This window comes from Xyrauchen texanus, chromosome 30, assembly GCF_025860055.1.
Source record: "Xyrauchen texanus isolate HMW12.3.18 chromosome 30, RBS_HiC_50CHRs, whole genome shotgun sequence".
Taxonomy (NCBI): domain Eukaryota; kingdom Metazoa; phylum Chordata; class Actinopteri; order Cypriniformes; family Catostomidae; genus Xyrauchen; species Xyrauchen texanus.
Window position 1 is genome coordinate 32,516,326 of NC_068305.1, and position 14,643 is coordinate 32,530,968.

General features: G+C 36.2%; 1 pseudogene; it reads left to right on the forward strand.

Annotated features, from left to right (window-relative positions):
• LOC127624227 (androgen-induced gene 1 protein-like) overlaps positions 1-14,643 on the forward strand; it is a 56,808-nt pseudogene that overhangs the window by 35,675 nt on the left and 6,490 nt on the right.

Here is a 14,643-nt window from a genome sequence, read left to right on the forward strand (position 1 = left end):
TTGATGAGGAGACAGTGAATTGTGTGGAATTGTGAAACTGTGAATGGGGTAAAAGAAATGATAAAACAGCGACACACACATACACACACATACACTGAGGAAACCTAGAAACTACAGCAATATAATAAAATACTCCGATGTCAATAATATTAGTAAACATGTTACAGGAACTTCACCGGAAAATATTTAAAACGTATAAATACATTGTGATCGGTCAACACGTGAAATTTTGGGATTCATTAAATGCATGACAACCAGTATAAGCTTCAACAACCCTACTAGACAACATATACAAACTTTATCAAAATTAAACAACTTCGCCAAGCAGTTGAGAGATCAACATCCATCCAGACTGCTGCAATAGTGACACTGAACAGCCAGAACACGCAGAACACACATATTTCTATTCTGTTTAGGTGTAAAGATGCAAGAATGAATGAAAATAAGCCTGTGATTTCGGGCCAAATCAGGCCAGACAGTTCAAAATACAAATAATTTTTGGTCTTTCGTCGTTATTGTTGAATAATGCTACTTGTTTTTTTATTTTGTTATACAATGCAAAGACATTTTGAAAGGGATAGTTCACCTCCCTGCTATGTTAATCCAAGCCTTATGACTTTCGGTCACCATTCACTTTCATTGCATCTTTTTTCCCCATACCTTAAAAGTGAATGGTGACTGAGGCTAACGCTCTGCCTAAAATCTCCCACTGTGTTTCACAGAAGAAAGATCCATACTGGTTTGGAATGAATGAGGGTATCAAGGGTCACCATATATGACTGATTTTTTTTTTATTATCTATATCTTGCTGCTGCTTGTCTTGCTGCAAATTCCTTGTATGTGTAAGCATACTTGGCAATAAAGCTGATTCTGATTCAAGGTTAGCGTGGCAGAAAACAGACGAAAGCTAATGTGGCAGTAGTAGCAAAGGACTTGACACCTTGACCACTAGGTGTTAGGGGGAATTCCATCTGGGACACAGCTGTGAAACCCGTACATACTGTACATGGTCTCGCTCTATTTGCACTCTGGGAGGACAAAAACAATTGTGTTGCTTAACTCCAGAAACATTAAGGTTTTGATAAATGTCCTGCCAATGAGCTTATTCCTTTGGAGATCTCCATATTATGAATTAACTTTCAGTGTCAGTGAGCATTATCATTGATCAGAACAGATTAAGTGTTATCACCGGGGAGAGGGCTGTTCTTCGAGTTTTTTGCTCTTTACACCCTTATACTGTACACAGTTTCTCTCGCTATTTCTTTTCTAACACAATTTATTTCTGCTCTGAGATTGGGCGATGTACACAACCACAGTTCATAATTGCACATGAGGTTATGTCTAGCTATTTTCATTCCCAGTGAAACAGACAGTGTGGAAGCAAAAAGATAGTCATGGGGTCTTGCCAAACACTAATCCCAGATCTCTGCTTTCAGCCTGAGTAAAGTGTATGAAGGAAAGTGTTAAAGCTGATGTATTTTTTAAAATATTAAAATAATTTGTCCTATACCAGCTTAATCCCAAAAAGGGCAAGACCATAAAAAACCCATAAATTAATGGTTTGCTATTTTCACAAATAACACAATGTGGCAGGGAGGAGGGCGGGGCCGGGTCGTGATCCTACACACCCGGGGCCGGTTGCATAAACATAGCCATTAACTTAAGACTGACTCTAACAATTAATTTGACTAGCTAAAGATGCCATAGAAAGCCTGTTGCATAAAACAAGCTCACAGTTGTCTTTAGTAAGACAGTCTAATTTGCATTGCATTGTGGGAAAAATAAGACACTGAACAGCTTAAAAAAATGGCCCACAGTGGACGCTCAATACATTTTTTATTTCGCTGAGAATATTTGCTTATTAGAGGACTACAGTGCTTCAAAATGTATTTTAATGAACACATTTAGTGATTTAACCCAAAGTCTTCAACCAAGTCTCAAGTCAAGCCCCTTTCAGCCCCCACTGGCTCAGCTGACAGTTATTTTCAATGGCAAAATGGAATGTAAACAAAAGTTAGCCTGAGGTGTGCTGTCTTACATTTTGGTCTTTAATTAGACTGATCTAAGTTTTTATGCAACTGACTGAAAAAATTAAGACCAACATTTTAGACAACTAACTAGTAAGACTAGTCTAAAACAGTTTTATGCAACCGGCCCCCGGTCTCGTATTAGGCTAATTAAGCCTCCGAGAGCGATAAAGGTCAACTGCAGAGGATCATGCAGGAGCGAGAGATAGTTGACGGACATGTCCATCAACGATCTCTCTCCCGGCCCTGCCCTCCGCCCTGTCACACACACTTTCATGTTTTTTTTTATTTTACTGTTTGTATCCTTCAGGATTCCCTGCCCCTTTAGGGTATTGGCTGATTTCCAGATTTAAACCTATTCAAAAACATTTTTTTAAATTACTTTAGTGTCAAAGTCTTTTTTAATGGCTACAAAAAAGTACCATGCTATTAAAAGTTTATTGGAAATGGTACTCATGGTACATGTCCAAATAACGTAATATTACCACGGTACATGTCCGTACTACAAAATATTACAATGGTACATGTCTAATCAACATACATATTACCATGGTGCATGTCTGAACAACAAGGTATTAGCATGGCACCATGTCCATGAAAACATAGTAATAACATGTTTCTAGGACGTACTTTATTATGGTAATGCATACAATCCTTTGAAGTAACTTGAAGTACTTGGTAAATACTGGGGTATTTGATGATGATTGTTTTTAAATTCCACAGTATTTTTCAAAGTGCTATGATATTACCATCTGATACCATTACAAAACCATGGTACTGATCAAGAGTGGGGCCAGTGCCCCAGGGCCTCTGACTACCAGGGGTGATTTCTTGCAGCGCAGGATTAAATTTCAGAGTTGAAGGCTGGAGCAGACGGTACTTCCATAAGATGTGGATGGGAGTGGGTGGTCAGAGTATGGCCTGAAAAATCTGATGTGGAGCTCTCTTTTATTTTTAGTAATTGATGAAAGCATAAAAACAAAACAAAAATGATAATTGTTATATATATATATATATATATATATATATATATATATATATATATGTAAAATAAAAATGCACACAGCTTGTGCATTAAATTATCCAATATTTAAAGTAGGCAGGTGGTAGGCAGCAGGACTTTAGAAGAATGGCAGAGCAAAGCTCACTCTGTGTCATCAAAGGTTATTAGAAAATGGTCAATTTAGTGTTAAGAAACCAATTTTCAAGCAAGTCAAATTGGCGTCATTTTCACACGTCATTTGATAATAGCAATAACAGAAAAATAATATGTTCTTTATGTACACTTATTGTCTATTTGTATGGCTTTTTCTCTACGTGGAAAACAAATGTGGGTTTCCGGGAACGGGAGCAGTTGGGAAGAAAATCAATGCGTGCAGAGAGTGGGTGAACATGGGGGAAAAAAATTCCACTGGAGCGTTTGGGTGCGGGATAGAAACTTGCTGGAGTGGGATGGAAAAACCAGTCCCGTGCAGACCTCTACACCAGGGCCCTGGTTTAATAAAGTGACCACTATGGCCGCGGACCCTTGGCAAGTACAGTGTGAGCTCATTGATATGGACCCAGAGGCCTTTGGCAAGTACAGCACAGCAAAGCACAGTTTGCTATTTTCCTGAGAAATAGGTCATTGCATTAAGACGTTTCAAAAGCAGGTCTGTTTTCAGTCATTTCTCACATTTGGTGATTCGACCAGCAGGTGGTAATAAAGTTAATGTCCAAACTTTGAAAATATAGTTGAACATCAAATTATGTCTGTTTTACAAAACAAAACAATTTATGAAATTCTTGTTAAACCATCTATAGGTCATAGTTTATTTTCCAATTTGTACTATTATTATGTATGTATTTAAAGTTGTATTATGATAATTTGTATTAGTATTTTCCACCTGTTGTCATAAAGTGATATTTAAGTCACTGCAAAAGAGTCGGAGAGTAAAATGTTTGGATTTGGTATGTTTTTTTTTTTTTGACAATTTTTTTATTTTGTTCATATTTTTGTCTAGTTTGAAGTGTAATTTGAATTTAAAAATATTTTTTGTTTAATTTGTGTTCCAAGAAATGTAATTTTTCAAAATCAATGTTGACCGGTGTGCTCTGTGCATGCTGATACAATCACTGTTAATACTAACCGTGTGTCAGTATTTGAAAATGATATAATATTAACACCTATAATTTAATGGAATGTACATTCAAATCCTGACAAGAATCACATTTTCTATGCTTATAAAAAGAGTGTGTCACTGTCATAGAAATATTTCTATTCTTCTAAGTCACTACAGTCCATTTACACTACAGACTTCTTATGAATGTGCTATCTTTGTATATATTGCTGGTGCTTGAAGCAATGGAATGCTATAGAATGCAAACTTTTCAATAACTGGAGATGAAACTCAGAATTAAATTGCACTTGACCCAGGCCATAGTGCTTTGTGTGCAAGATTTCACCAAACCCACTTGCATCTAGACTTAGTGCATTCTTGAACGAAATTTCATGGCCATGCCCGTTGACTTTACACTTCTGACTTATGGCATAGTGCTGCGCTTAGCACTAATGCTCTTAAAATTGCCCCCTTAACTTTTACCTCAAGGTCACAGGTTTTCTCACAACAAGCTACCATGTCACATTTAGATAAAGATTGTGAGTTGATACCAGAATTTTTATACAAAGTCACATCATTGCAGTATTTGCAGGGATCCCCTTTTCAATAATATTCACAGAAATTTGGCCCACTAGCTCAGTGCTCCTTTCCCCAACCTCTCAAATGTTTGTTAATATGTGAGACAACTATAAGTTTAACAGGTTGTACTGTTGGTGGCAATCATTCAGTTGACAAAACATTAAAAATACAAATATTCATATATATCTATATCTCATAGAATGACCATTTATCTCATAGAATGACCATTTAACTAAGTTTTTGCGAAACGTGTAATGAAACACAATATCGTTTTGTAAAATATTTTCCACGGTCACGTAATGTTCATGAGATCAAGCTGAAAAATACTTTATGGCAAAGAAAATCTAAAATTGTTAAAAAAATATATTTTTACTCCAATAACGGTTAGGGTTTGGGTTGGGGGTAGAGTTAATAAAATATGTATTCCTATTGATGGTATTACATAATTTACAGCTAAAAATACAAGTCACTTTTTGGTGGCACTCCATTGACATTTTACCCAGAAAATGGAGCTTGCACGTGTCTGGGGAGCAGTGGGCAGTAATTCGAATTTCGGTAAGCACAGCACTGATTTCAGCAGCAAACATTTCATCCAACTGTTACCTTTTTCACAGTGATATCAGTCTGTATCATTAGACTTGATTTAGACAACCCATTTACAACCCATTGAATGGTTAGTAGTCTAATGCATACACAATCATCCAGCACATGCCCACCTATCTTTCAAAGGATTTTGCATATACTCACCTAAAACGATGTATGGCCGCCAGAAATAATAGTAATTCCACAGCACCATTGAGTGAAGTGTTTTTTATTCAAAATGTATGGAAATTCTATTAAACGCACACAGAGATGGGGGAGGCAAGAGCACTAAACTGAAGGCACAAGCAAGTTAGACAGTCCAACTCAGCTGAGAAACCAATCAGAACACTCGTTTCAGCTGAGATGGGATATTTGCTAACCAATCAAACTTTCCGTTTCAGTAAGGGGTGGGATATTTTGAGCTTGCACCTCCAGCACTAGAGTTATCGTAATTTGTGCTGTAAATGTATTTAGGTGCTAAATGTAAACACACTGTATTTCTGCATTTAAATACAACTAGATCAAATCCTTCAATTTATATTTCTTTTCATAGCAGTTTATTATGCACTATTTTATGTCTGTATTATTTTATCAATAAACTATTGGAAATACTATTAATACATATTAATATAAGTTAATATAAGTATAATGATTTTTATTATGAAATTTGTACCTATTTTACTAATTACAAAAAGAACATTTAATCAAGCCTAATAATTTAACTAGATATACATCAAACTACCATATGTTTTCAGGTGTGCAACAACACACCATGCCAGCAAGAAACTTTCTTACTCTGGCACACATTTCTACTGCCCAAAAAGGACTACGGTTACAACAGCCCATAAAAGTGTTTTGTTTTTATGAAAAAATATATATACTTTTGAAGAGCAAAGGTAAATCACTGTCCAAGATGTTTTGAATGTCCCTTTTTTCAGCTTCTCTGAGTATAGGTGTTTTTGATTAGGCACAATTCACTTATTGGTATGCAACTGGAAAACCCACACCAATCTATGCACAAGTGCTTACAGCTACAAGACCCTAAAGATCATTCTAAAGAGGTTACGAGTCGTTTCAGCAGAGTATGAGGGCTTTTGATAGCAGGGAATTAATGATTAGCCCTCAGAGTGATTTGTAAGATGGAATGCACGTGGGTGAGCATGCTACTCTGAGATTACTTCAATGTTGCACGCGTGCAGAGACATATCTCTGTGACAGATATCTAGAGGCATACATTCTTTGTTTTTCTGCAGAGTTTTGGCATTGTAACAATTAAACAATAATCACCAGAATGAACAGAATTATTATCTCTAATCCAAGTGCCAACTTTGACACCCCAACAGTAGCTTCTGGGAACATATGAAAAGGTTGTGCCAGACTTGGAAACTTGTCACAAACATGCTTTGCAAATATTTGAGGGAAGTGAGTGATTATGAGAAAATCATTATTATGTTTAGATGATAAAAACAACACACTCACAATATCACTGCAGAAATGTATATTCTTAATCAGTACATATAAATACATATATATATATATATATATATATATATATATATATATATATATATATATATATATATATATATATATATATATGTAGGTATGTATATATATAAAAAAATTATATAATATATTAAGCCTTGATTTTAAAGAAATTGAGCAACATTTGGTGGTTTCTGCTTTAAAAAAAAAAAATTATACCAATGGGATAGGAGTAATAATTGTGTTTTCAAAGCTAATTGTATTTATTTTTTACATCAAGCCCCACTTTATATTAGCTTCAGTGTCATTACAGTACAGAGTTCCTAAACCCATAGTAAATCCATAAAAATATCTACCTAAATACTAATACTACCTAAAAAATATTAATATGATGCCTAAAATGAATATTATGAAGGGGGATATTGTGCGGTAACATCTTGCTGACTGTATATACCCTGCTTATTATACAGCTACAAACCAAATAAACAAATACAGTACATGGAAATAAAATATTGATTTGCCTTGAAATTATGTAATTACTGTAAGTAAGAAGAAAGAAATTACTAAACATCTGAAATCAACCTCCGGTTTGTGTCATAGTCATGTTGCTGTTTATTTTGTGATAATGACTGTCTGACACCTCATTATCCAGCCTAAAACAAGACTACTTGCCAAATAAACAAATAAATGGACATGATTTGCATTGAAATTATGTAAGAAGAAATAAATTGCTGCACAGCTGAAATCAACCTCCGGTTTGTGTCAGAGTCATGTTGGTGTTTATTTTGTGAAAATGACCGTCTGCCTCCTCATATCCAGCCTTTTACTAGACTGCTTGCCAAAGAAATAAATAAATATACACAAAACAATGATCTGAGTTGAAATTATTTTATTAGCTTACTGGTAGAGATTGCACAGTGATCTGAGAAGTAGTAAAGATGACTCATATACACAGATGAGTGGTCTGATACTTGGATGTGCGGTTGTTACAGAGAAAGATTGTATACCACTAGATGGCGTTATTGACCTTTAGAAATGAGCATTCCAGAGAACCGTGCAATAAACATATACAATGTGAAATAATGGAGAAAACAACAACAACAGGAGTCTACAAGTGTGCTTTTATTATTATTGCCCTACATTTTAAATAGCTGTGGATTTTTTCCACTTTCAATTGCATTTCTATTTAATTTTTTGCCCAATTCCTGGTATATTTTTGACCCTGGAGAGGATCCCAAATTCACTTTATGAGAATCAGAAAATTGGGTTGTGTGAATCATCCTAGCTGATCAACAACCTTTGATTGACAGTGGCCACTTTTCTCTGAAGTTAAAGTAACTGTTTGGTTAGACGTAACTTGACTCATAACTCAGTCACAGGATGACACACAGGAACTTTCACACAAACATGCAGGTATTCTTTAAAATACCTGCTTTCTCACTGGTTGTACATACATAAACAGGTCTGTTCAGACCTGCCCATCTGATACGATATCAACACACAATGATTCTAAACAACCAGCTTCAGAGTTTCAAATCTAGTTAATCTGGTCTGTTTTTTATTTAGCATGGAAATTTGATGCAAAATTAGTGGGTTAAATAAGAGTTGAAATCTCGATGTGGTGATATGTGAAACGCGTATCAGAATATCAACATGTAGTGTAATTTCGGTAAGGCTTATAAGTCTTCTTTCGGATGACATTTCCAACACACTCATGGGGTCAACTGAGGCAAGAGCATAAGGGATTAGATGCTTTCACTGATCTTTATGTAAAAACGGTGCCATCTGGTGACTTAAACTGGAAGTGTGCATGCAATGAAATAAGTCCAATAATACCTAGTGTTAAGTACGCAATGAAACCCTGTTTATTCCAAGGGATAGTTTAGCCAAAAATTGTAATTATGCCATCAATTACTCACTGTCATTTTTTTCCAAACCATGAACTCAAAAGTATCCATTCAATTTCATTGCATCTTTTTTCCAAACAATGAAAGTGAACAGTGACTGAGGCTGTAAATAGGCCTAGCCTCTTCTTTTGTGTGTCAGAGAAGAAAGTAATATGGTTTGGTGAAGAACAACATGAAGGTGTGAAGATTGTGACATACTGTATTGTAATATATTGTAAAATGCATGTCAAAGTTCATCATAGTTTATATTTTCATGAGCCATCAGCCCAAATCATTTTTCATACACAATGCTAATGGTCGCATTGACATTATATTTCAATATCATAAAAAAGAAGCACTTAAATAACCATAATCTAACATTATGTTACCATCCAAATCTTGAAGGGTTTGTTTTGGCCTATGCAGTGGTGGAAATGGTTGTAACGATGACAGCTCACCCCATATTTTCACTTCTATTATTAAATGGCAGAAGAAGCCTCAGAAACATAATTTGCAGTTCTGCGGATCTAACCTGGCTGAGCTCACCCAAGCTTGGCACGCCTAGCATGCATCCATCTTTTCAGCAGCACAAAACCGTGTCAGCCTGTTTGACAAACACCCGGCTCCAATCCACACCCAGCTTCCTTCGCACTTTGTTTAATGAGTATAACCATTCTATTCCTGGTCCTAACGCAGGTGGTCTGAAAAGAGTGAGAAGGCGAGTAAGCTGAGATCATTGTCAGAAAAAATAGACTGTTATAAAAGATGGCCAGATGTCCTCAGAATTCTGCAGGTTTGAAGGTGAAGTGTATAATTTCCATACTACTAGTGGCACTAAATGTAGTGGCAAAAATACGCTCCCAAAACACTCCCCCCATCTACCATTGGTCGGTCAAAACTAATTGTCCAGCTGCAGCATTGGATGAACCAATGATGCTATGCTGGACTGGTTGGAATGCTCAAACAAATAGAGCAATGTTTTGATATTGCCACAGAATGTTTACACTTACAGGGATTTATTACTGATAGTTGACTCTGCATATTAAGCTGGGAAATATGAAAAAAAAAATCTTTAAGGACTGTATCACTATGCAGCATCACTTAAAAAGCATTTATTAAAAGCATTAATTGGCAATCATAGGCTGCAGGCCTTCATCTTGCGCAGATTATTTTGAGGAGGTCTTTTGAGAATATCAGATACACAACAGCTGATACAGTAAACAAACAAAAGTCACGCAAGCAGCATGAGAATGCAGGTGGCTGACTTTTAAAGGGGCTTTGAAATGGGAATGTTTAGAATCTGTCTGTGAGGACATTAGACTTACAAATGAGGTGATAACAAGAGAAGACAGATACCGCTAACATGAGATTTACGACCCATCAATCCACAGCGAAACCACAATTAGCTAGTTTGCAAACAGAACACTGTGTTGCCTTTGGGGGCATCCAGGAAAACATGTTGGATATAGCCAGGAATTTGACTGTGCAAATTTTTCTTTTTGATTTTTAGCCTTCATATTAGAGGATGAATGTATGCAGAATGCAGATTGTTTCAGTATGAATGTACAGTATTTGCATTACATAACTTTATGTGTACACAAGCATGCTTTTCAAGCAAAATATTTCACAAAAAGAAGTTTGTTCTCTTTTAAGATAATGTATATATTGTTTAAAAAAAACTAAGAGAAAGGTATTTAGATCATTTCTGGCTGCCGTACATTAGCGGATTATGTCTGTAGTTAATCTGATGAACTACATCAGTGGTTACTCTGTGTGAACTAAAGAGGAACTAAGTTAATCCAATTAAAATCACCTGGGGGCCAGTTAGTTAAACGTAACACAAAACATGACTCAGAATGGTGAAGTTACTTTTTAGAAAATCAACATGTCAATATTTCACATTACAGGCCTTTACTTAAAAAAGGAAGTAAGCATTCTGTAACAGGCAGGGGTGGACTGGGAAGAGAAATCGGCCCTGGATTTTACATAGACACTGCTTTTTGGTTGTTGGGGGGGGGGGGGGGTAGGGGGTCTTGTGTTCACAGTCTTTATCTGCATATCACAGCCCCCTTCGGAAAATCGCGGCACCGTTTTGCAGCCCTCTTCAGCCTGTCGTGGCCCATTCGGCATAACGCGGCAGCCCGTTTCAGCTTATAACCACCGTTCGGCCCCTTCCGCGTCCGGCCCACTTGAAAAGTCCCGGTTCTCCCTATGGCCAGTTCATCCCTGGTAACAGGCACGCAATACTTCCCTCATGTAAACTACATTTAATGACGGTTTAGTGTATAATAAAGTTTAATTACCCGCATTCAATAAACATCTGATTATTTATGTACGACATCCCAGGAACATTTTATGTAGTAATCCAGAATTAATTTTTGGTAGACAAACAGTACAGATCCAATGAAAACTCAAAGCGTCTCCCAAGGAAGTCACACACATATGTGAAACGGATGATTCTCTATGATTACTTTGATTGCTATATGTTTTTCTGTTAAGGGAATTGAAAGTGCAAACCTCTAAATAGCATGCTAGCAGCTAGTTTGTTTACTAGCGGTGGTTGTGGACTCCTCTCCTTTCTCAATGCTTTGTGTGTCATAGGTATTTGACCAGTCACAGGCTGCAGCATCTCCTACAGTCTGCCTCAGTCCCTAAACACCCCAAAAGTATCTACCCCAGAGTAGGAGCTAAAAATGTCTCCTAAAACGGCTTAAAGGAGACATAGTTCCTCAGGTGCGAAAGAGGGAAAAAAGCATTTTTTGTGGTCACAAAGTGTCTCAAGAATCAAGAAATACATTTATTTTTTTTTGTTTTTTGTTTTTTGATGGAGCAACATAATTTATGTTAAAATAAATAACAGAAGTTTGTTTTGAATACAATTAATACAAATATAAAAAAGGTGGTGAAGGAGCATTTTACCCCACACCTGGGGTAAAAGGCTCCCTCACTTGGGGTAAAAAGCCCACAGGGGGGTTATAATGATATAGTGTAGATACAAGGACAATCGTTTTTGGGCACAATTTGTCAACTTAGGCATATACATTTGAGACAGTGAGATGCTTTTTTGAGTAACAAATTAAGATAATGCTTATTCAAAATAACCACTTAAGAAAAGGGTGCACCATTTTTATTGGAGTCAATGTGAGCCCACTTTAAACATTTTCCAGAACAACTCTATTCCCCCCACTTAAGAAAAAATTACAGTCTTATTAAGTGATAAACTTGATATATTAACCTTCTGAAACTGTAAAAATCTGCTTTTCGCATGTATTGTTAATCACTGTAGTAATTACAGAAGAGCACATGAAGTTCATCAATTGAGGCCCTTTCAGGAGCAATGACCTATACACATGTAGAGACAGTGCTCAGTGTCACTCACACAAACATTAAACACCATCAGGGTAACACATGTGAAATTAAAATTATACAATACACATGAACTGAACTAAACTACATTAAATATAACACAGAACACCTCAAGGTACATAACTCATATTAAAAATAAGAATAAACATAACTATTCCCAAAAAATATATAATTAAATGTAATGGGTCACGCAGGGAATTCTGGGAACGCCCGAATACTGTTTTATTACCCTGATTTTAACAATACTTTGCCATAAAAGTACATGTCTTTCTTTTTAAACTTAATATACATTTTTACCATTAATTATATGGGAAAATCATACTTTTTACATCTAAAAAAATTTATTATTCAACATTTTACTGTAAAACTACAATATTGTCTATATAAATACAATAAATAAAATGTACGTATATTTTACGGTAACTACGCATTAACCCATTTAAGTTTTTTTACTGTAGCATTTTTACAGTCTTTTACCTTTAAAATTACAGACATTTTTTACAGTGTAGTGAAATGCACAAAAAATGTGAATCGCTAAAAAACAGAAAAGAACACGGCCCTCTCGTGAATGCCTTCATGTGCTTTTTGGAGCTTCAAAGTTCTGGCCACCATTAACTTGCATTAATGGACCAACAGAGCTGAGATATTCATATATAAAAGTTAGTTTGAGTTTTGCAGAATAAAGAAAGTCATACACATCTTGGATGACGTGAGGGTGAATAAATGATGAACTGGTGAACTATCCCTTTAACTTAACATAAGAGTCCAATATAGTCCAAAGACTCCTCGGGGGCCACAGTATACTGTGTATCATGAGTAAGTGCGCTACCTTCTGCACCACAAAAGAAAGTTTTATTCCATAATGTGATTTCTGAAACTAACTTCACTCAGTTTCTTTCCTTTTAGCACACAACAGTTCTTCCTTTCATCATAATTGAGATGAGAACAACACACCATCAATATCCCAGCAGGTCCTGCGGACTCTTGGCGGTGTGCACGTTTGCTGTGGGATATGTCTTATGGTAAATGTCTCCCTCCAGCACAGTCATGCTCAGTATCACACTGGGTTAATTTTCAAATGACTCCCTGTAGGTACTATGATCAGAGGAAATTGACTTTGCATTGTTCTAGCACATTTTCAATAAAAAATATTTTAAAAACTTCCATCTGGCCACCTGATCTTCCTGACCTCCAAGATATTCCCTCATGTCTTTCTAGATGATAATTTATTTGCTAAAATATTGCAGACAAAAGGTAGCTCCAGACACCTTTGGAAAATATTCAGCAAAGTATTTATTTAGTCTTACGTAAAACACAGCACAGAGGCGCCTGTCAAAATTACCCTATTTATCAAATTATCAGCACAACCTCTCCATCTTATTTCCCTTCCTAAATTAAGCTGATTAGATGATGCATTTTATTTACAAGGAATAAATCTTGCCTCTGCAGCTGTAATATCCAAAGGCAGCTTTACATGAAGATTACCATACAGAGATGGCAAGAGAGAGGGAGAGTGATCCCTCATTCCCAAAGCACTTTACATATCCAAATGTGTACAAATTAGATCTGTAGGCAAAAAAGAGAAAGCTTTGGATTCATTTGTTTCCAGATGCCAACTGGTTTGATATTTTGTCTAAACCAATAACATTTAAAGTGTGACTTAAGTATTCAAAAGTGTCAAAATACTTTGAAGTCACTGTAAATAGATATCACTTCTTTTGTATTCATCAGATGCTAAAGCTAAAGTTATAAATCAAGGAGTAGATAAACAGACACACTGACAGGCTGTAGATTATGAACATGTGGCTGTGTAAAAAGGGCTTTGGCTGAATTTAAGCAGCACCACATCGTAACAAAAAGAGCAGTGTCTAGGGTTCAGAGACATGAATGGTAGACACATTGAGAGTCTGGTGATTTTTTTCTGCAGTTTTTTAAATGGTGTATTTATCAGACAGAAGGAAAGACAGAACACTAGACAGATCGTGGGTGCAAAGGTAAGAGATTTGCTCTCTCTTTTGCTCTCATAGGATGTGCTGGGTGTACAGCATGATGGGGGTGTGGGTATATCCTTTGCTGGAGCACATTGGGCCAGTATCCAGAGTTCTCATCTTCATCTGCCTCATGATACTGATCAACGTCTACTACGTCTTGGGAGAGATCCTAAACAACTACATTTGGGATTCCTCAAAGAGTGAGTTAAAGGATTCGCTCACAGAAAAATGTAAATTGTGTCTTCCAAACCATTCATTCTTGACATTCTTTCTTCTATCGAACACAAAAGTAGAAATTTTGAAGAATGTTCAAGTAGCTCTCTCCCACACAATGAAACAGAACGAGTCAGGGGCTGTCAAAATCCCGAAAGAACAAAAAAGCACCATAATAGTGGTCCATGTGAATTGATTGCTATATTCCTTGTCTTCTGAAGCCATATTGTACAATAGCTTTGTGTGAGCAACAGGATAATTCAATTAACATTTAATTAATTTCCTGAAAAACCTTCATCCACAGAAGCTCTTAAAATGTATGTGCATATATTCAATTATGGCACTATAGACATAGGCTACTATGCCAGGTTTGACATAATACACTATTGGTTCTTATGTGTTTCCTAAATGATTG